General features: G+C 39.0%; 1 protein-coding gene across 9 annotated transcripts in view; it reads left to right on the top strand.

Moving 5' to 3' along the window:
* SUPT20H (SPT20 homolog, SAGA complex component) overlaps positions 1–22,871 on the top strand; it is a 991,190-nt gene that overhangs the window by 701,727 nt on the left and 266,592 nt on the right. The gene's annotated exons all lie outside the window — the stretch shown is intronic.

The following is a 22,871-nucleotide window of genomic DNA, read 5'->3' on the forward strand; positions in this document are numbered from 1 at the left end:
ATGTCCATGGTCCCCAATGGAACATGAGACAGCAGGCAATATGGCAGGAATCAACAGCAGGCTGGCCAGAGGGCATGTCACTGGCACTACAAATGCAGTGCACAATGGGCAGTGCCTTTATAACGGGAGTGTGTGGACCACTACCCCCTTCACAGTGTCTAGGGAACATTACCTAAAACACATACTGGAGCATAAATGTGACTACAGTATCCTGCATGATTTCCTCCATGCTGTAGCACACTTCTACATGTTGTAGTTACATAAGTATGTACTGTACACTGAGCACAACACTCATCACTTCTTCTGCCACCATTCATTTGGTTATTAAAGCTGTGAGCATGGCAGGGTGTGCTTCTCATTGCCCACAGGGAATTTGCAAACATCCATATTTCTCTGCAGCTGAATGTCACTTCAGCCATGTGTCCCCAGTCAAATGTACCACAGGGAAATGTCTCGCTGCCTAGGCGCCTGAACCCTATGTCTATGTGATACAGATTGTGAGAATAAATTGCCCTACCATTTGTTGTCAAAGTAGGCTTCGATTCACTTAGAATGGAACACCTGAAAGTAACTGCCAAGTTTGAGAGTCTGCAGCTCATGTGTCATTGACTGGTATGCGCTGAGTTTTACAAATGTTGTTCCTACTGATGTACTACACATTTTTTGAAAGAAGCTTGCAAAAGTGTCAACAAGTTATTGAGATAAAAAAGACTTTTCACAAGGAGTGGTTTTTGCAAGTCCAAGTTACTCCTCCCATCTCCCCTCCTTCAGTGGGTTAGAGTTTCACATCTCCAGCTTGCCTAAAGAACAAAAAAAAGAGTTTAGGCCAGTCTATCCATTTTTTACAATGTGCACAGTAAAATATTCAACTTGTAATGTATTGTGGTTTCTCACATGGTTATCTTTGCTTAGTTATTCTCTTACAGCATAACCTGAACCTATGGTATTTAATGCTAAGTTTTGCAACAGTTCTAAGTTTCTTAACAAAGACCTCCCAAGCCTCTGATGTGACCCAGTACTTTCTCTTACTGTTGCGTTATGTAGTTTGTCTTAGTTGTATACTTGCATGTCTCTCATCATCTTCTCAGCAGACTGCTGAAGAAAACTTCCAAATCAGATACTTGTATTGAAAGAGTACCATCAGCTGTAGCAGTGATAATACCATACTCCAGACAGGGCACTCAAACATAGCACTGACAGACACAGGGTATGTATATGTATCAGTCAAGCAATGATGTTATTTCAGGCTACTGATGTTCCTATGCATTACTGAATGCTGCTAACCTTGCTACTGCTGCTGTGTGAACTGCCATTAAGGGTGTAGTACTGTAGATGTTGCCTCATAGGTTCATAGATGGGTTTCTAGGCTATGATAGCTATCAGACTGAGCGCCTTTTTAAGCCTAGCCAAGCTTTCCCCAAATTTACCAACATAATGCCGACCTGTGTCAGTACCTCAAGAAATTTTGTAACTACGATATAGGCCTTGGACATGTCAAGCGTTCATAGGCTACCCTTTTGTCCATTAAGGACATAGGAGCCAAACCAGGAGTAAGTTTGTGATTTCTTATCCATTAGTCCAAATTACATTTGAACAGGTTTAGGGATGAGCTTTTCTTCACATGGATGGGATGCCAGTTCCAGAGAAGGGATATTGTTTAATACGCACATCTGTCCCTCCATATCCTTTTTGTCATAGACAAAGTTTAGGTCCTTAAAACAGATATTCCAGATGGTGTTTATTTTATGGATGTGCAACCAGTCCATCAGTGTGGGATCAGTGGATGCCTTTAGCATGTGTCTCATTTCTCTTGCAGTCTGTCTCAGACTGGGGCTTTACATATTTTCCTTCCAGCATGACTGGGTGGTGGTAGCAGATATGATGTAGAACTGAACAAGTGAGCGACTGAACCTTTGACGTTTAGGAGTTAAGTGACAGTAGAAGACAAGGCCACACTTTTCTTAGGGTTGTATTCAGAGCTGTAGTGCATTGCTGCCTTGTGTGCTTTTTTAGGCTGTAGGCCCAAATAAGCATCTTGCTTTCAGATTTTGGGACTGATGATTACTTCTATTCCAAAGTCACTTCACCAGGCTGTGCATGAGATTGTCTGAACATGTCTTCTCTTTCCAGTACAATTGGCATTGGAGGAACGTTCAGATTTGGTCCAGGTCTGCCACAGAAGAGTGGCTGTGGCAGATGAATATTTCATTTTTATAGGCATGTTCTTCCTGTCCATGTACCAACAGTGAATGCTTCTTTCCATTTAAAAGCTCCCCTTGGAGATGAGCAAGTCCAGAGAGCATTGCTTTTCTCACAGAAGATGTTATATGTCATTTTTTCTGAACTGGCATTAATTAAGGCATTTGTGGGCTTTTTTGGCATTCTTTGGGGGGGGGGGGTTGCACATATAACACTGCAATGATTTTATTAGCTTTTGTTTACTGGGAAAGTCCGACTGGGAAAGAAATTGCCCATTTTCAACATCGGCCCGGCAAGGCTAGCTCCAATTATATGTTACAGTACAAGAAATGAATACATTCTGGATAGTATACCGAATTTATGCACATTTAAGCATTTAAATGTACATTCATTAATAAGACAACTTAACAGTTTGCAGACACTATGTTTAGAAATGTTTACACAGTTAACATTTTAATGCAAGTAGTTGTGATGTTTGTGTATCTAAATGGGGATTTGCTTTTGGGGTGCTACAACCTCAAATTATGATGAGGGACAGAATCTTCTCTCATTTTAAATGTGATGCTGCTGGTGGAATGGATACTTAACTGCTGGACTGAGGACTTTATGAATTGTTACTTCACAGTTTGCTGAAGCTGATGTAAAAAAAAAATTCCCAGAGTAAAACAACTCTTTTAATGAAATATAACCCACTGCAAAATGTTTTAAATTTGTGCGTGCTACATTTAGTTTGGGAGTATGAAGGAGCTTCTTCACAGATACAGTGGTATCGGGGGCTTGTTCCCTCACTGAGGAGTTTGAGTTTACATAGTTAGATGAAATACCGGTGGACAGTAGCAATTTTACTGAACCAGGTTTCAGTATTCTATGATTTGTACTAATAGAACAAGGTCCACTACCTTCAGCCCAGTATATTTCTGAAATTTCCAACAGTTTAGTTGGCTGACTTAGTTTGTGGCCCTGGATTGTGACTAGTAGCCTGCAAAACTAACATCACTATCCTAGAGCAAATATTCTCTTAGATCTCTGATAATATCACCTATGAGACTATTATTTTAGGCGATGTTAATATCGACTGGATTGCTTTAAACTCCTCCTCTCCCTATAGTTGCATTAACCTCTATGTCTTCTCCCAGCTAATCTCCTCTCCCACCTGCTATAATAAACATGCCAGCACTGGTACAATACTAGACTGGATCCTCACTTCCAACCCAAACCTTTATCACAATCCTTGCACTCTTCCTGACTGTCTGTGACCATCTCCTCACCTTAGTTCATAGACACTTCCCTCAATTCCATAGACCCCACCATTTTAAAGACTGCCGCAAACTCTCCATCTTCAGTCCTGACACCTTCAATAATTTACTTTCCACTTACTGTTGGTCCTTCTCATACAATTTTCCTGTTGATGATGCCGTCTCTAAAGTCAATGAAATCTTCCTTACTACTTTAAATTCCCTTGCCCCTGTCAGAAAAATTTGACTAAAATCTAACGTTTCTCCCTAGCTATCACAATCCACTTGTAACATTATGCTACAAAGAGACAGCCTGGAAAAACTGGAAAAAAAAAACTGCCAACCCATCTCCAAACTTGTAGAGAACAAAGGATCCTTGCCAAAAAAAACACATTGAGAATGAAAAAAGACAATGCTATTGTAAACCACTTAATAACCCTCACTCTAACCCCAGACTACTTTGAAACAATATAAATAAGTTCCTTTACCCAGGCAAGCCTGCAACACTAGTCCCCTGTCCAAGTAGATCTGACCTGGATACTGCCACTCTCCTAAACACCTTCTTCATCGACCCTGTCAAAAATCTTACAAAATATTCCAGTACAAATCTCTCTCCTACTGATCCCCTTCTCTCCTCCCCCCTACCTCCTTCTCTCTGAAACCCGCTCCCACTGCATGTATCAAATTTCTGCTCTCCAAACTTTTGCTCTCCAAACTTAAACCATGCTCTCCCTCTGTCGACAGTCTACCCCCACAATTTCTCAGTATTGCTGCTGACTCCATTGCCTGCTCTATCTACATACTAATCAGTCGATCAGTCGACCCATTCTTGAAAGCACAGTACCCAAAATCTGCAAAAAAATTTACATAGTTCCCTTACATACAGGTGGTAACTCTACAGGCCTCTCCAGCTATCGTCCCATTGCTATCCTATCCCCACTCTCCAAAATAATGGAAAAATGTATACATAAACAAATCCTTGAACATCTTATACAAGAAAATCTCCTAACCCCCACACAACATGGCTTTTTTGTCCCCATCATAGCACTGCCACAACTCTCATAACCTTCATGGACACCATTGCCAAAGCTTGTGATGAGCACAAACTTGCTTCTAGCCTTTTTCTCGATTTATCCAAAGCTTTTGACACTGTCTGCCGCAACCTGCTTCCATCAAAGTTTTACAAAACTTAATCTCTCGCAATCCACTATACTGTGGTTCATTAACTACCTCACTGATAGCCATTTGACAGACTGGAGTCTTATCGGCCTCCTCTCCCTTCCTTCTTATTCAGTGATGTATCTCAAGGTTCTGTCCCAGGGCCCTTCTCTTTAACATCTTTGCCAACTATTATCACACCTCTTGCCCTCACTCCTCACTTATCTAGTATGCAGACGACTCTATTATATTCTGCTCTGTTAATCTTCCACACCTTCAGTCCCTTACCAAAACACACTCCTGTCTGTCGAAAAATGGCTAACCAGTAATAAACTCCTACTTATTCCCAAGAAAACAAAACTGCTCTTCCTCCCAAATCTTTACATAACTGTAAAAACTCCTTCGCTATCTCATCTCTTAACAATAATACTATCTCAGTTGAACCTCGTACTAAACTCCTTGGTGTGGTTAAAATTAGTAAAAAAAGAAGAATAAGTGCCCAAAACACAAACTTTTAAACCAGACAGAGCACCAGGATAGCAGTTTCCACCAAAATCCACTCAGTTTATTGCACAAAGTTCACAAAGCCAACACTAATCCCCAAAACATTAACGCTGACATACACCAGTACGTTTTCATTACTATTATCACAGACTTCATCAGATAAACTGCCATAAACACAGAACCTGTTATATATCCCTACCCATTATGCAATTAAATTAATCAATTAAGTGGACAATATGATCTGTCCTAAGTACATACACACATTTGACTTTTAATGTTTTCTAAACATCATCTGTATAAAAACTTTCTAAGTAAAAAAAGTTGTTTGAAAAAATGTTATATACATAAATGTATGTGTTTACAAAACAAATGAATATTAATACATTCATAAAATCAAGGCCACAAGCAATGGCCTTTCAAATAGCTCCCTCTAGTGTAAAAAAAATATATATTAAACTTTAAAATCAGTATCAGTAGTCTAAAACTGATTAATATAAGAAATGTAAAATGTTTTAATTTTATTTCAACATCACTAATATTTAAAGTATTAAAACTATTCTCACTTGTAACTATCTTGAATATGTTCATCACTATTAATCAGCTATAATTTGGCTGATCTTAATTTTAACACTGGGGCCAGGGAGACCATGTCGTTCAAGCCAGGCCATCTATTGGCTTCCAAAAGCAGTTCCCAAAAAACTTCTCTGTATTCCAGCTTGGCCTCCCATGGACCTCCACTAGTGTCAACTGGGATGTCATCCAATACAAAAAATATAAAACAAGCAGACTGACATTGTAGCGTGTGCTTAAAAAGTGCGCTTCTCTGATTTTCTTTTTTAATGTTGTAGACGTGTTCATAAATTCTTTTTCTTAAATTCCTTTCCATTTGCCTACGTAAAACGCTTCACATTTTTTGCACACTGCTACATAAACTATCCCTTTGGAATCACAATTGTAATATGATTTTGCTGAAATGTGTTTATCCCTACTACTAATATAAATATCCATAGCGTTTGCAATAAAAGGGCATTGTTAACAAAAATCCACACTTAAAAGTCCCTACTTTCTTTCTCTTGTTATTAATCCTTGAATTATTTTCCAGGGGGTCTTTAATACAACAACCCTTCCTGAATATATATTTAATAGGCTTGTCAAATTTATCGATGACCAACTTAAGTTTGATGTCCATGTCTTATAGTCCATCAAAAATACACCAAAAACTTGGCTTATTATACATGAATAAAAAATACCTAACTAAGGACATAAAATGTACTCTTGGCACAAGCGTACCTACTGCCTACCTTTTTATGCTGCACCCATACTCACTAATTTGCCATCCAACCTCATGGCCAAACTCGAATCCACCTACAATAAAATTGCCAGATTTGCAGCAAATCTTCCTTACTGCACTCACCCCTGCACTGCCCTAAAAAACCTTCTATGGTCAGAAGTTCAAAACCAACTCTTATTTCCTCAACTCTACCTCACTCACTCTATACTAGCTAATCCTTCCCTCTGCCCTGCCATCTCTACTGTAATCTCTCTCTATACTCCCAAATGCTGTCTCTGCAGTGCAGACCAACATCTCCTGGAAGTCTATAAGCCCAAGAAGCAAATAGTTAAAACACTGTATAGTCATTCAGTTGCCAACACCTGGAATAAACTTCTCCAAGACATAAGAGCTATCACTAACCGTTTCAGTTTAAAAAAAATGATAAAAAAGTTACATGTTCAAAAAATGGACTTGCCCTGCCCTACTCCTACCTGACCTATTCATCCTCATCGTTCTCCCTCCCTGACCTCTGTTGGTACAATGTTACGGTAACTATACTCCTTTTTACTTTTTTCTCCTCCTGCTTATAACTACAAATAACCTGTTTTTCTCTTAGTCAAATGTATATAGCTAATCTACTTTACATTTTCCCTTATTTTGCCAGTGAGCTAATTGCATTGTTACGCAGTGTATAAACAACTTTTAAATTACCATGTTGATAACTTTGATTGTTGTTGCTCTTCCATGTAAATACCTTTTCGCCATTATCAGCTTAAACTTATATTTATATGTTTTATTATATTTCATTATGTCTGGAGCTTTTCTCCTCAGGTCTCTGCTGTAAAAGGACTTCATCACCAGTCAGACTAACCCGGTTAACAAATGTCAAGTAAATAAATAAATAGCAAATTCTGTAGAATTACTACTGCGTAGGGGCTGCCCTCGAATAGGTTTTGATAGATGCAGAAGATGAGTTGCCTACAGTTGTACTGCTCAGTAAGGCCAGATTTAACGCTTTATGGTTGGATACCTTGTCCCCGTCTCAGAGTGGGACTATACTCCTTTTTACTTTTTTCTCCTCCTGCTTATAACTACAAATAACCTGTTTTTCTCTTAGTCAAATGTATATAGCTAATCTACTTTACATTTTCCCTTATTTTGCCAGTGAGCTCCTTTTTACTTTTTTCTCCTCCTGCTTATAACTACAAATAACCTGTTTTTCTCTTAGTCAAATGTATATAGCTAATCTGCTATCTCAGAAACATGGTTAAAACCCTCTATAAAAGATTCTGAAATAACTCCACCCAGCTATTCTATCATTAGAAAAGACAGGACCCAGAAAAAAGGCGGTGGAGTTGCTCTCCTTTATTCATCTTCCCTGCTAGTTACCCCCTACAACAAACCTACTCCTAAGTTCAACAATGCTGAAATACTCCTCAGCCTCCTACAGATTAATAAGCACAAATACATTTGTCTAGCATCTCTCTACATTCCCCCAGGTGACAACATTTCCACACTTGAAAACATCCTTTCCTGGCTCTCAAACAATATCAGTAATGAAACCATAATCTTAGGAGATGTAAACATCGACTGGACCTCCATCCAGTCTTCAACTAACCCTCTTAATATCAATCTATATAATTTCTCTCAACTAATCAATACTATAACACACCCATCAAAAACCCTCCTTTGGCACCATCCTTGACTGGATTCTAGTCTCACATCCCCACTATTTCTCAGACAGTGGTACTCTTCCTGACCCCCTTGGTGATCACTTGCCTACTTTCACCCGACTCCCCTGTACCTCTCATCGTACCCACAACTTCATCACTACCCGCAATGACAAAAACTTTAACCCATCAACCTTCATATATTCTCTGAAAGCAATCAACTGGAATAACCTAAAGACACTACCCTAGAAGATGCAGTTACTCATTTTAACTCTACCTTCTTAGAAATACTCAATTCTCAAGCCCCTCTAAGAACAAAAGAATAAAACGAATTCAGCCCCCTGGCTAACCAAGACCACCCTATCAAGTATGCGCCTTAGAAACAAAGCTTGGGGACTCTATCTTAGAAATAAAACCCCAGAACAACATAATGCATACAAAACCCTCCGTAACAAAGTAAAAAAGCTGATAATCTCTGATAGACAGAAATATTTCTTCACACTCCAAAACAACAACAAAACCAACCCTCAAAGATTCTGGAAGGGATCTCTACCCTCCTTAACCCCAGTAAGCCACACACCCCAAACCCAGACCCAAGTAGCCCAGACTTAGATCTAGCTACACAGTTCAACTCCTTTTTCATTGACTCTATCAGCAAACTCACATCCTCTTTCACATGCCCCACCTCTACACCTAAATCATCCCTACCCTCTCCCACAAATAACCCTCCCTTATTTCCTCTGTCTCCTCATTCTCTTCATCTCACTGTCCATCTTCCACCTCATCCACTATTCAAAACCCTCTTCACCCATATCTTCCTCAAATCCTCTCTCTCCCACTCTTCTCCATTCTCATTTAAACCTATACCCACTTCCACCATAAAAACTTCTTCAGAAACTGAAGCCATGCACCAACGCCCGGATAATATCCCTCTTACTTCCTAAGTATAGCCGCAGAAGCAATTGCCTATCCCATTAGCATTCTAATTAACCGCTCCATCCATGAATGCACGGTGCCCCAATTGTGGAAGCAAGCTTTCATCATCCCCCTCCATAAAGGAGGTAACAATTGTAACATCAACAACTTCCGCCCTATTGCTATCTTGTCCCCTATATCTAAAATTCTAGAAAAGTGCATCCAGCTTCAACTCCTTCCACATCTGTTAGAAAATAACCTCTTAACCCCTACACAACATGGATTCAGGCCTCATCATAGTACCATGACAGCCCTCCTGTCCTTTCTTGAGACTGTAAACAGAGCTCGCGATCACAGCCACATTGTCTCTACCCTATTACTTGACCTCTCCAAGGCCTTGACACTATCTCACATAGCCTACTCTTATCCAAACTGTCACAACTTAACCTTTCTCCCTCCTCCATAGATTGGTTTTCCAGCTATTTATCTAACAGACACCAAGCTGTAATTTGGAAGAATGCCACTTCCTCATTCCTTAGTACCCCACTGGAGTTCCCCAAGGATCTATTCTTGGTCCCTCCTCTTTAATATATTCATCAATGATTTCCACAAATCTATTCCATTTGCTAATATCATCCAATACGCAGATGATTCTACCATTATCTGCTCTGCCACCTCTTCCTCTTCACTCCAAAAACTCACACAAGAAGCTTTCTCAATTACTGAAGATTGGATGAAAACAAATCACTTAGCACTCAATGCCTCCAAAACAAAACTAATGGTATTTACCCTCCAAATCTACTTCCTTCGACATTAACTCATTCTCTATTACCAGCCAAGACAACTCACCCTTGAACTGGTATTTGAAGCTAAGCTACTAGGTGTTCTAATCGACAACCGGCTTAATTTCAACTCTCATCTTCAACTTAATATTAAAAAAACTCATCAAAAACTAGGTATGCTTTACCGTCAGAATCAGTATCTTACTAGCTCCTCCAAAATCACTCTTGCTTCCTCCTTTCTTATCCCCTCTCTTCTCTATGGGGCTCCATTATTGTCTAACATTCAGATATCACTAAAAAACCAACTCTCCTCCTGCTATAACAAAATTGCCAAATTCGCAAATAGCCATAGATCCTCCACCCACCACTGTCTCTCTCCGAAAACTAAATTGGCTCGAACTATCTAATCATCTCATCTATATACAGCTGACCTTAGCTCATAAGCTCATTCTCAACCCCTCTCTTTGTCCCTCCCTATCTTCTGCCTTTAAAATGCACCTACCAAACAGAGTCTTAAGGTCCAACAATCAAAACCTACTGGAAATTCATAAACCATCTTATCCCCAGGTAAACACTTACTATCCTGTAACCTTTCCTGTCTCTGGAACTCACTCCCACCATCCATTCGTACCACCTCTAACCAATACATGTTCAAAAAACAGCTTCACTCACATCTAATTTCCCAATGGGATTGCTCTTGCTCCCACCCTCATAAATACATCACATCCTTCCACCAATATGCTTACGGGACCAACTTTTATCTAACAAAGCTTGTGTTCCCTCTGTTTCCACCCTTTAAGGTACCTTACGTTCCTGCTGCAAAACTCCTTTACTTCACATTAATCCTCTTTGTTTGTATTGTTCTGAATGTTTATGAACTGTGAATTTAAATGTTTTATCTACCACTTTTCTATAAATATTAGCAATCTTGTATGAACCTAATTCTGTGTGTGTTGGAGCTTTTCTCCCTATGACTATTATCTACCATTTTGTATAAATTTTTAGCAATCTTTGTATGTACCCAATTTTCTGTACTGGAGCTTTTCTCCCCAGGACTCCATTGAAAACGGGTTCTTTTTGGCCCAATGGACTATCCTGGTAAATCAACTGCAAATAAAAATAAATAAATAAATTATCTACCCATTCCCCACCCCCTCCTGTTATTTGTAGATATCTGCTGAAGATTCAACTCCAGCCTCCTACAGTGGTCACAGTAGCTGCCTCCTGGGGTGAAAGATCTGCTTCCCCTGCTCCAGCAGCTGCCCCTGCATCCCACCTGATATCTTCCTCTTATAACATACCTTCTCTTTGTACCAAAAACTTTGATCCAGAAATCCTGTAACTTGGTACTAGACTCTTAAACATGCAAGTAGATCTGTTTATTTTTTTGTTTTGTTTTATTTTGTTTTTATTTCATTTAAGTTTTTTTAGAGTAACAGGATTCAGGATAGCCTGCATTTTCTGAAGGATATGAAGTCTGAAACTCAAATGTATGGCATTATTTAGTGACTTCAGTCCTCAGTGATTAGCCAGAAAACCACAAGTTTTATGAGGAACAGACTAAATATATGAGGCAAAAATCTGGACATTTTGTGAAAATCTAGGCAGTTTAAAGGCATGTCTTGATGAGACTTCAGAAATTGAATGTTGCCTTGATGATTCAGCATACTCGAGGACCTCAAGCTAGTGTTACAGTAGAGGGCATAATATAACTATCCACAGTCCATCACAATAAAACTTTACATACCTGTACTGTGTCAGCGGTGGTCTGTCTACATTAATACTACCCAGACCACCTTTTCTGGCATGTTTTATATCGTCCCAGTGTCTGTTATGTAAGTGTTCGGACATTATAGGGTTAATTAGGTTATATACCATCTGAAAGTAAGCATAACCTCCAACATTTTTAATTACTTATTGTCAGCAAGCCAGACGTAATGTTAATGAGAGCTGGGATATCACTTCAAAAGCATAGTCATATCTCATTTGCAGACATTGCTGTTGTAATACGAGATTTTTTTTTCTCAGAAAGTTTTTTTATTTTTCAAATACATTTGCATGAATTCCATAGTATTTATACATAACATCTTAAATAACTATGTACACTATTTACATTAGCCTGACATTATAACAGATCTTAATGTATACAGTTACTTTATAAGTATGTCCAATCCATTATCAGAGTGTCTGATCAGTTATTGTATAGTGTCAATCAGTGATAAGACTTTTCCCCAAGGGTTGTTGATAAATGGCTTTGGATAAATTCTTAGTTCTTTAATTTGAATTTCCAATAATGCTGTGGTCTTCAGTAGGCTGTAGAAGTCTTCCAAAGTTGGTATTGTGTTTGTATTCCATCTTCTTGTCATGCACTTCCTTGAAATTGCAAGTATAGTCCATACTAGATGTATGTTTGACCTATTCAAATGAGGACCTTCATTCACATTTAATAATACAATAGCTTTAGTTAAGTAAAATGATTCATTAAATAAAGCTTGTAGAAAGTTATTATTACCATTCCAAAATGGCTTAATTTTAACACAAGCAAAGAAAATGTGGTTCCAATCTGCATTGTGTACTTGCTCAAATCTCCAACATATTCCTTTTATGGAAGAACTAATTTTACTGTTTTTCTCTGGGGTTAAGAATGCTCTGTGCAAGAATTTCCAGTTAAAAACTTTCCAGTATTGTGTAAAGGATGTATATTTTATCGATAATATTTGTTTTAATGTCTTCAGTTAGCTGTATTGAGTGTCCTTTTGTTATATATTTCTAATATGAGGTTTTGGGTGTTTTATAGTTTATCAATATTTTGTAAAATGTTGAAATACTGTTTCCCATGTCAAAGCCATTATACATGAGTTCATATATGTATTTTGTAAATTTAGGTATTTCTTTAAATGAAGAATTAATTATTCTACTTAAATCTTGCGAATATGACAAGAATATTTTATTACTTGCCTATCTAAAACTTTTAGTTCTTTGATACATTGGAGCCAACAAACAAATCCTTTCTGTTCCCAGGAATTAATAATTTCTCTATATATTTTATGTGGAAAGTTCTTTTTGACTATAAATGGTGTTAAAAATCAAACCAGATTTTTAAATCTATATTTGCATTAATAATTTTCCTAAATGAGTCATTGTAATTAATCATATGTGTTTTAGTGGGTTTAGTTATGTTATATTGCATACTAATGCATATGTGTCATGGCAAATTGTTTTTATCCGTTATTTGAAATTTTCTTTTGTAAATCAAATGCATTTATTGATATTACAGTTAGTAATTCTTTCCAATTTGCAGAGTAATTTGGACTTATCCAATCTGAGATTGTTTTAGATATTGATGCTTTTATATATGTTTCTAGATCAGGAAAGTTTAATCCTCACTGTTTCCATGGTCTGATATGATGTATTAAAGCTGTTCTGCTTCTTTTGGGAAACCATAAACATTTTATTAGGCATGAATTTATTTCTTTAAGTATATTATTTACTGGTAACAGTTGCATTGCCAAGGCTATATATAGGATTTTGGGCAATAAAACTATTTTTGTTAACTGTAGTCTATCTTCAAATGTTAATATTATTTTCTTCCATTTTTCCAGAGATTTTAATTGCGTTGATATTATTGTAGTTTGTTGAGACTAATTCATTATCATCCTTGCATAACTCAATTCCTAGATATTTTAATGTAGATTCTTGTTTCCCTATGATGTGATCCCCCTTAGTCTGAAGGTTTTTTTTATTTAAAAATAAAAATTTTGATTTTGATTTATTGAAATGGAGTCCTGAAGTCATGTGAAATTTGTCAATTAATATATCTAATTCTTCTAATGTCTCTTTTGTAGTAGATAATCTTAATAATATGTCATTAGCAAATAGCATTACTTTAGAATTGTGTTGTTCATAAACATCTGTTCCTTTGATTTTTATATTGTTACGAATTGAATCTGCCAATATTTCAATAGCCAGAGCAAATAGTACCGGTGACATGGGACATCCTTGTTTAGTGCCTTTTGTTATATGTATAGATTCAGAGGTAAAAGGACCTAACTTGACATATGCTAAATTATTTCTATATGTATTCTTTAGGAGATGAACAAAGGATGCAGGAAATTCAAATAGCATTAGGATTTTGAATAAATAGTCCCGATGAATGGAATCAAAGACTTTCTCTAAGCCAATTATGAGTGTTTCTTTATTTTCTTTATTCACATAATCTATAAGAGAAATTCTCCTTTTAATATTGTCATGCATGGTCTATGATATATAAATCCAGTTTGATCATTATTTATTGTTTTGGATAGTGGTATTTTCATTCTGTTAGTTAATATTGTCATAAATATCTTATAGTCATTATTTAATAATGATATAGGTCTATATGAGGTACAGAGGTTTGGGGATTTGTTTTCCTTTAAGATTGGTGGGATTAAGGAGTATCTCCAAGAGGGTTGTATTAAAGCTTGTGACTGAATTTCTAATAGAGTTTTATGGAAGAGGGTTAGTATCTTTGAAGGAAAAAAAGTTTATATATTTCCAAAATTATGCCATCTGTACCTGGAGCTTTATTATTTTTACCTTCTTTTATTGTATCTGTAATTTCTTTGTAGGACATGGGTGCTTGCATATCTAGTTTTAATTTTTCGGGTGTTTTGTTTTATATTAGAACATTTTCAGCTAGATTTAATTGATCAATATGTATATTTTCTTTTGGGAATGTTTTATATAGTGATTTCTATAGGCATCAAGAATATCACCTATATCTGAGACATTTGTCCCTTTCTTTTCATGGAAGATACGTTTAATGTTATTAGCTTTTGATTATATTTTGATTCTTGTGGATAAATTATTATGTAAATATTTTGGAGAAGTATTCAAGGTATTTTTAGTTTTTCTAAAGCTAAACTAATTTTATGTGTTAGAATTTCGTTGTATTTATTGTTTGATGCTTCTACTGTTTTCATCTCCAAATGATTTTGATTTTTTTCAGCTTTTACTAACAAAAGTTTAGATTGTAGATATAATAATTCAGAATCACATTCTCTGATTTTTTTGTATACCAAGTTAGGGTTTTACCATATATGTAAGCTTTTAATATCATTATTTTATTTATCTCTTTTGTGTAATTAATGTCTAAGAAGAACTGTAATTCAGATGATAACCAGCATTTGACCTCTTTAATTTTAGTTGTATATGTTGGAATTCTGGAGTTAAAGATAAATGGTTTGTACCCATTTTAAAATGTTGGTGTTAATGAATTGTGGTTTGAAAAGGGGCAGGGAGTGATTGAGAAATTAATGATTTTAGAGTATAAGTCATGGGCAGAAAATATTTTATCTATTCTAGTTTGGGTACCAAATCTGTGATCTTGATGGGAAAACGAAGATTTATCTTCTTTAAATTTGAAAGTATCTACAAGATGAAATGATTCTACCATTTGTTTAAAGCTTTTGATACAGCAGATGTACGTAACGGTCTTTTATTTGTAGTTCAGAAATATCAAATGTACAGTTAAAATTTTCTCCTAATATTAAATTGCCTTTATAATTATTGGAAATGAAATCCAATTGTTTTTTAACCATTCCTGTTCCACTTCCTGGGAACCAGTATAGATTGGATAGGGTCCATATTTTGTTAATCTGTTTATTACTAATGCCATAAGGCATTCTTTATCTTCATACTTATAAATGATTTCTGGGTTAATCACATTTGTTTTCCATAAAATTGTTACCCCTTTTCTCTTTGTCTTATAAGTGGATTGCGTCAATATCATATATACCATAAGATTCCATTTGTTTTGAAATGAGTTTCTTGAAGGAAGGCAATTTGTACTTTGTTCAGTTTTAAATATTTCAGTAGATTTGATCTCTTGCTAGGATTGTTTAAGCCACTGATATTTAAAGATAAAGCTAAATCCATTTAGGTTATTTAGACTATGTATTTTTTGTTTTATTGTGACTATTAAACATTGTCTTCTGATAACTATAAAGTATATGTTTGAGCTTTTAAAGAAAATTATCAGTTTTATACTTTGAGTGTTTACCAATAAAGTAATGTTTTGGTCAGGTATACTAAAAATGTTTTTGTGAAATAAATTTAAATTAATAAATGTTAACAAAACTAAGATCTGCACTAGCCATGGAATGAAAATCATTCCTAATCTGATGGATAAACCATCAGATTATCACTCATACCCTTGACAATCCAGAACATCTGAGCTCCATAAATTGAATTATCATATGGAGAATGTAATAGGAATAAGCAATATTTATATCATTTTGAACAGATATAGTACTATTGTAGATTAGACAGAATTATAATACAGTATAAATGTCTACTTATTGTATAAGCAATTAATATTTACATGAAAGATAACTAGCAATTCAGTCATAGTAAAGTACGATGTATCATATATAAAACCTCAGTAAAAGATTATAGCACACAGTTATTTAACATATTCACCCTTATTGATGAAGTCTTTCAAAACGTATTACTTAATATAAATAGATGGTAATAATAATTATACACAATGTTTATAATACAGTGTATTTTACTGGATATATCAGAAGTTATATTTCATTGTTTGCCAGCATTTAAGTAATCACTTTGTTGCTAGCTTACTTAAAGCATCAAGTTAGTTTTATGTGGACATTGATGAAAGTTAGTGCATTTTAATTATCAGTACATCCCTCTTCCCCCCCATTTCCTACACATAAGGATTTTCATATCTGTCATTTCTTATTCTAAAATGAGTGAAATTATAGGTTAAAAACAAATTCACTTATTGTGATTGATTACAAGTTCCCTTTCCATATTCATAAATTGCCATTTTATGGCATATACTGAAACTTTTTAGATTTAAATTTCAACATTCTATTTTGTATAATCAGCAAAGGTATAACTGAGTGATTATTGTCAATTTAATACTATTTGTTCAGAATGTGATTGTTACATTCTGTGACCTTCCTAGTTCAGGATTCTATTGTTTCCCTTGAACAACTTTGTCAGTTTGATGCCGTGTATAAAACATTAGATGTTAAGTTGTCAATCTTGCCTTCATTCTTGCTGGATGGGGTTCAGAGCCAAACCTTGGCTCCGACTCGGCCAAATACTAAAGCTCGAGAGCTATTTTTTACCGGCTCGAGGCTATCCTATGTCCTATAATGCTAGGCGAAATATACCCAGATCTCGTTTGCCACTTAGCTACGAGGTTGCATTTTCACCGGCTCCAGGTCGTATATTTTTATTAATAACTTTTGAGGTAGTTTTTAGTCAGTTTTTTATCCTTGTTTGTTCATTTAGTATCAGTATAGTTAGCGACTAGTCTCCCCCCCCTTTAGTTGCTATTTTCCCCTTTTTTCCACCCTTAAGGTGGTTGGGCCTCTGACCCTCCCCTTGTAGTACAGTTTTCCCCTGGTTGGTGTGTGTGTGTGTGTGTGTGTGTGTGTGTGTGTGTGTGTGTGTGTGTGTGTGTGTGTGTGTGGAATTCTGTCCTTCTACTTAGTGGTAGTCCCCTTTTTCATAGTAAATTGTTATCATAGTTTAGGGGATTATGTGTTGTTTGTTGTATAGTATGTCTAAGGATACTAAGGTATCGGGTTTCAAGAAGTGTGACTCGTGCTGTCAGAAGATGTCTCTGACAGACGGTCACACTTCTTGTGTGTATTGTTTGGGCCCTCTGCACCTGCAGGACTCGTGTTCCATCTGCCATACTTTTAGCCCTAGAGTCCTGCAGGAGCGCAGAAACAAACTTATACTCAGAGGCTTGTTAAAGCCTGAAGATTCCCCGGCTAAGACTATGGCTGGGAAACCTTCAAAGCCCGCCAAATCGGCTCCATATGCTCTTGCTGCCTCGTCGGTTCCAGCCGGAACCGAGGCATCTAGACCTCAGTCGGCTCCGACTTTAGTGTTGGAGCCGTCCCCGAGCAGAAAGTGCTCTAGGTCTCCGTCTCTCGAGTCGGTTAGATCGGCTCCGAAGTCTCCACTCTTGTCGGAGCGGAGCCATAGATCTCATTCCTCTATGTCTTCCAGGCTTTTGGACCATGACCTCAAGAGGGTAGTCAGCCGGCTTTTAAAGTCGCAGGCACTGGCCCAGTTACTACATAGCCCGTCTCAACAGACAGGGGCTACCCCTACACCCGCTCAAATTCCTCCTCCGACTACCCTGCTGAGTTCGGAGCCGGAGGTCGTCGAGGTGAGTACTGTGGGGGTGTCGGAACCGATACCCCTGTTGTCGGTTCCTTCGTCGGCTCCGATCGGCGTGGACGGTTCTGGATACTATGGAACCAACTCCCCGGAGGCCCACTAAATTTATTACTGCTCCCACTGATAAGCAGTTTCTTTCCAAGGGTGTTCCCGTGGATGCCATGGTGGTGGCGGCAGCCACTAAGAAGGGGTTGGCCGACCCTTCAGTTACCTGTCCATTTTCCTAATAAGGAATCTAGGACGATGGATAGGTACGGCAAGCGGATGTTTTCCTCCGCGACCTTTGCTATGCGGTCGCTGAATTACTTATGCCATTTCACCCGACTTCAGAGGGACCTTCTCAAGGAATTGGGTGAAACGTTGCAGGACCCAACAGCTGCGGGGTCTCAGGACAAGATCAACTCCCAGCTAGGGACCCTGAACTCTATAGTCAACTCTTCCATGCGGCTCATCTCTTATGCAGCCGATGGAGTGAGTAGAGCCGCAGGTACGGGTGTTGCTCTAAGGAGACACGCCTGGATGCGGCTCTGCAATTTTGCTGACCCCTTCAAGGCGTCATTCACAAACACCCCCTTTGATGGTTCTGCTCTTTTTGGACCTCAAGTGAAGGACACCTTAACCAGGTGTGAACAAGAAGGTAAGACTCTCTCTGCCGTGGGAGACCATTTTTCCGCCCCTTCTAGACCATATCCTAAGGGTCAAAAGGGCGAGAAAAAATGTGGTTCTGCAAACCTCAGGGAGTTCTGCCAGACGCACGTGGTGAGCTTCCCTCTAGAGGCAGAGAAGGGAACAATAACAGGCGCCGCCCTAGGGGCAGGGGGGGTCCGCAGAATCAGGGTAACAGAGAATCTTTCTCTGACAAACCCTTTCAGCACCCCTGAGGAGCTGCCTGACAGTCCACCTTCGGAGGCAGTCAGGGGAAGACTTTCACTGTACCCAGAAGCCTGGTTCTCCCTTACGCAGGACAAATGGGTACGGTCGATCATATCCGAGTGTTACAAAATCCCATTTATCCACACCCCACATCAACCAAAAGGGCCTCTTCCAGACGTTCCACCCAGTCTGAGAGACCAAGCAGCACTAGAAATTTCAAAGCTGCTTTTAAGAAGAGCCATCCATCCAGTCCCGGCAGACCAACAAGGATTCGGAATCTACTCCAAATTCTTTTTGGTACTAAAAAAGACAGGGGACTGGAGACCTATTTTGGATCTCAGCAGACTAAACAAATCGGTTCAAAGAACAAAATTCCGGATGGTCACGCTACAGTCCATTCTTCCCTTTCTGGATCAGGACAGTTGGATGTGCTCTATAGACCTTCAGGATGCGTACTATCATATCAAAATGAACAGGCGCTACAGGAGGTTTCTCCACTTCCGGCTGGGAGCCAGTCACTACCAATTCAGAGCCCTGCCCTTTGGCCTCACCACAGCCCCCAGCGTGTTTACCAAATGCATGGCAGTGGTTGTGGCTCACTTGAGACGTCGAGGATTCCAGGTGTTTCCATATTTAGACGACTGGCTCCTTACTGCCACCACCAGGCATCAGCTTCTTCAAGCCAGGGATTACGCTGTACAAACATGCAGAGCGCTAGGCATCTCTATAAATTTCAAAAAATATGCTTTGTCGCCTTGTCAGCATATTACCTTCATAGGCGCCGTGTTAAACACGGTAGAGTTGTCAGCAAAACTTCCTACGCAAAGAGTATGCGACATTCGCAGTCATGTTCAAGTCCTGCTACAAGAGGACAGGGTCCAAGCCAGGTTTGTACTGAAAACGCTTGGTCTGATGGCTGCAACAATCACCTTGCTCCCCCAGCTCGTTTTCATATGCGGATACTACAGTGGATGCTTTTTTCCCAATGGTCCTTTCAGCAGCTTCCCATGTCACACAGGATTCTCATCACTCAGTCTTGCAAACGACACCTATCGTGGTGGATGGACTCACCTCAGGTGCTGCAAGGCAGACCGGTTGTTCTCCCCCCTCCGGTTGCCACCGTGACAACGGACGCCTCCCTGATCGGGTGGGGGGGGGGCATTTTCAGGGCAGGACAGTCCAGGGCACATGGCAACCCTTTGAGTGCCACTTGCACATCAATCTCCTGGAGATGAGAGCAGTCCTGTTGGCGTTGCAGGCTCTCCAGGATTCTCTTCCCACTGGAACGATTGCAGTACAGACAAGACAATATGTCTGTAGTATGGTACATCAACAAACAGGGCGGAACCAGGTCCTACCCTCTTTGTCGGGAAGCGCTCAGACTGTGGCAATGGGCGATCTCTTCTCAGCGTTTTCTGGTAGCAAAACACATTCCCGGGAAGTCCAGTGTCATAGCAGACAGGCTGAGCAGGGACATTCTCATGCCCTACGAGTGGTCTCTCAACTAACTAGTAGCGGACCAAATCTTCAGAAAGTGGGGGCAGCCTTGCTGCGACCTTTTCGCAACCCCTCAAAACAACAAGTATCAAGACTTCTTCACCCTCTTCCGGGCCTCTCTCCCAGAGACGCTCTAGTCCACGATTGGCCCAGGGGTCTCCTTTATGCTCCCCCCCCCCTTTCCCTTAATCACTCTGCTAGTCCAGAAAGCAACTGCCTTGAGATCCAGGATGATCCTCATTGCCCCTTACTGGCTTCGACAAGTCTGGTTTCCGTTCCTACAATGTCATCTACTGGAGCAGCTCTGGCATCTGGACCCTGTACCAGACCTCCTGACCCATCAATCGGGCAGGCTGCACCAATCCCTGTCATCTCTCAACCTCACAGCTTGGTTGCTCCACTTCCAGCCTTAGCTAGACTTCCCTTAATCTCCCCGCCAGTACGTCAGATTATCCTTGGCTCTCACAAGTCTAACACCAGAAGGACTTATGCAAGTAAATGGAATCGTTTCTCTATTTGGGCAGAAAGGAACCAAGTTGATCCCTTTACTGCCCCTGTCCAAACAGTTCTAGATTTTCTAGCGGAACTCTTTCAAAAAGGTTCCTCTTCAGCCACTATCAAAGTCCAGTTGGCGGCTATTGCAGATTTCCATGTTGGCTTGTCAGAGTCTAGTATTATGTCTCACAAGCTCTGCAAAGCTTTTCTGAAGGGTACCCTATTACTTAGGTCCCCAGTCAAAGACCCTCCTCCACCGTGGGATCTAAATTTGGTACTGTCGTCTTTAATTCTACCTCCTTTTGAGCCTGCTGCCTCCTGCTCGTTAAAACTGCTCTCGTGGAAAACACTTTTCTTGGTAGCTATTACCTCAGCCAGAAGGGTTTCTGAACTACAAGCACTTTCTGTGCGCCCCCCCTTTATCTTGTTTTTCACAAAGATAGAGTGGCTCTAAGGACAAATCCATCCTTTTTACCTAAGGTACTCTCAGAAAAAAATCTGAATCAGACCATTGATCTCCCAGTTTTCTTTCCAAATTACACTGATAGAGCTGAGTGAAAATTACATTGCTTGGATGTCCATAGGCAACTACGTTTCTATCTGGATAGAACCAAGCCAACAAGAAAATCAGACCAACTCTTGTCTTACGCCGAAGGGAAGCAGGGCCTTCCGGTTTCTAAAGTGACCTTGTCAAGATGGTTAACCTCTCTTATCTCTTTGACCTATCAATTGAGGCATAAGGAGCTCCCTACCAAGCCTAGAGCTCATTCAACTAGAGCATTAGCTTCCTCAGCTGCTTTTCAGGCGAGATTACCTATGGACTCTTATTTGTGCAGCGGCCACATGGGCCTCTCCTCATACCTTCATCTCTCATTACAAACTGGATATTGCCTCCAGAAATAGGGCTGATTTTGGTTCCACTGTACTCAAGAGTCTGTTCCACTGAGCCACCCGGGACTAAGGTGCTAGGGACGCTGTCCCATCCAGCAAGAATGAAGGCGAGATTGACAACTTAACATTAAGAAGTTATGTACTTACCATAACGTTCCATGTTAGTTGTCTTCTTCTCACCTTCTTTCTTGTGTCCCACCCTCCATCCCCCGAGCCTGGAAAGACCTAGAGTATTGGGTGAGTTTTTTCCTTGTCACCAGGATTATACCTTCAAATTAGAGCTCTTCCTCTCCTTTGGTACCACTGGTGACAGGCAGGCTGTAGGGTTTATATTTCTACATAGCTCTCATTTTTGTCTCTTTCTAGGGAGGGACATGTCTGTCCATAGTGTTAGCTATCAAACGAGATCTGGGTATATTTCGCCTAGCATTATGGGACATAGGATAGCCTCGAGCCGGTAAAAAATAGCTCTCGAGCTTTAGTATTTGGCCGAGTCGGAGCTGAGGTATGGCTCCGAACCCCATCCAGCAAGAAAGAAGGCGAGAAGAAGACAACTAACATGGAACGTTATGGTGAGTACATAACTTCTTATTACATTGGTAAAAGCTTAAGTATTATGTATGGTCAAAATGGGCTACAAAACCACAATTCAAGTTAAAGAAATTATATGACTTGTTATGCACATTTACTTATATGAGAAAATCATCATGCTTCCCCTTGATGTTCAATATAGTGTATGTCATTTATGACAAGTTAAAACAGTAGTGTTATTATACACAAGCCCATGTTAAACTGAGCGTCTATTGTCAATTTAATACTATTTGTTAAGAATATGATTGTTACATTCTGTGACATTTCAAATTCAGGCTTCTATTGTTTCTCTTGAACAACTTTGTCAGTTTGATGTAATGTATTAAACATTAGTCACCTTGGTAACGCTTAAGTATTGTGTATGGTCAAGATCGGTTGCAAAAACTACAATTCAAGTTAAAGCAATTACATGACTTGTTATACATATTTACTTATATAAGAAAATCATCATGCTTCCCCTTGATGTTCAATGTAGTGTACGTCATTTATGACAAGTTAAGACAGTAGGGTTGTTATGCACAAGCCCATGTTATTACATCCTGTCTTTAATATCTAAATTCAGCAGACTGCTTCATCTTATATGATG

Source organism: Protopterus annectens, chromosome 5.part1, assembly GCF_019279795.1.
Source record: "Protopterus annectens isolate FY-2018-M chromosome 5.part1, PAN1.0, whole genome shotgun sequence".
Lineage (NCBI taxonomy): Eukaryota > Metazoa > Chordata > Ceratodontiformes > Protopteridae > Protopterus > Protopterus annectens.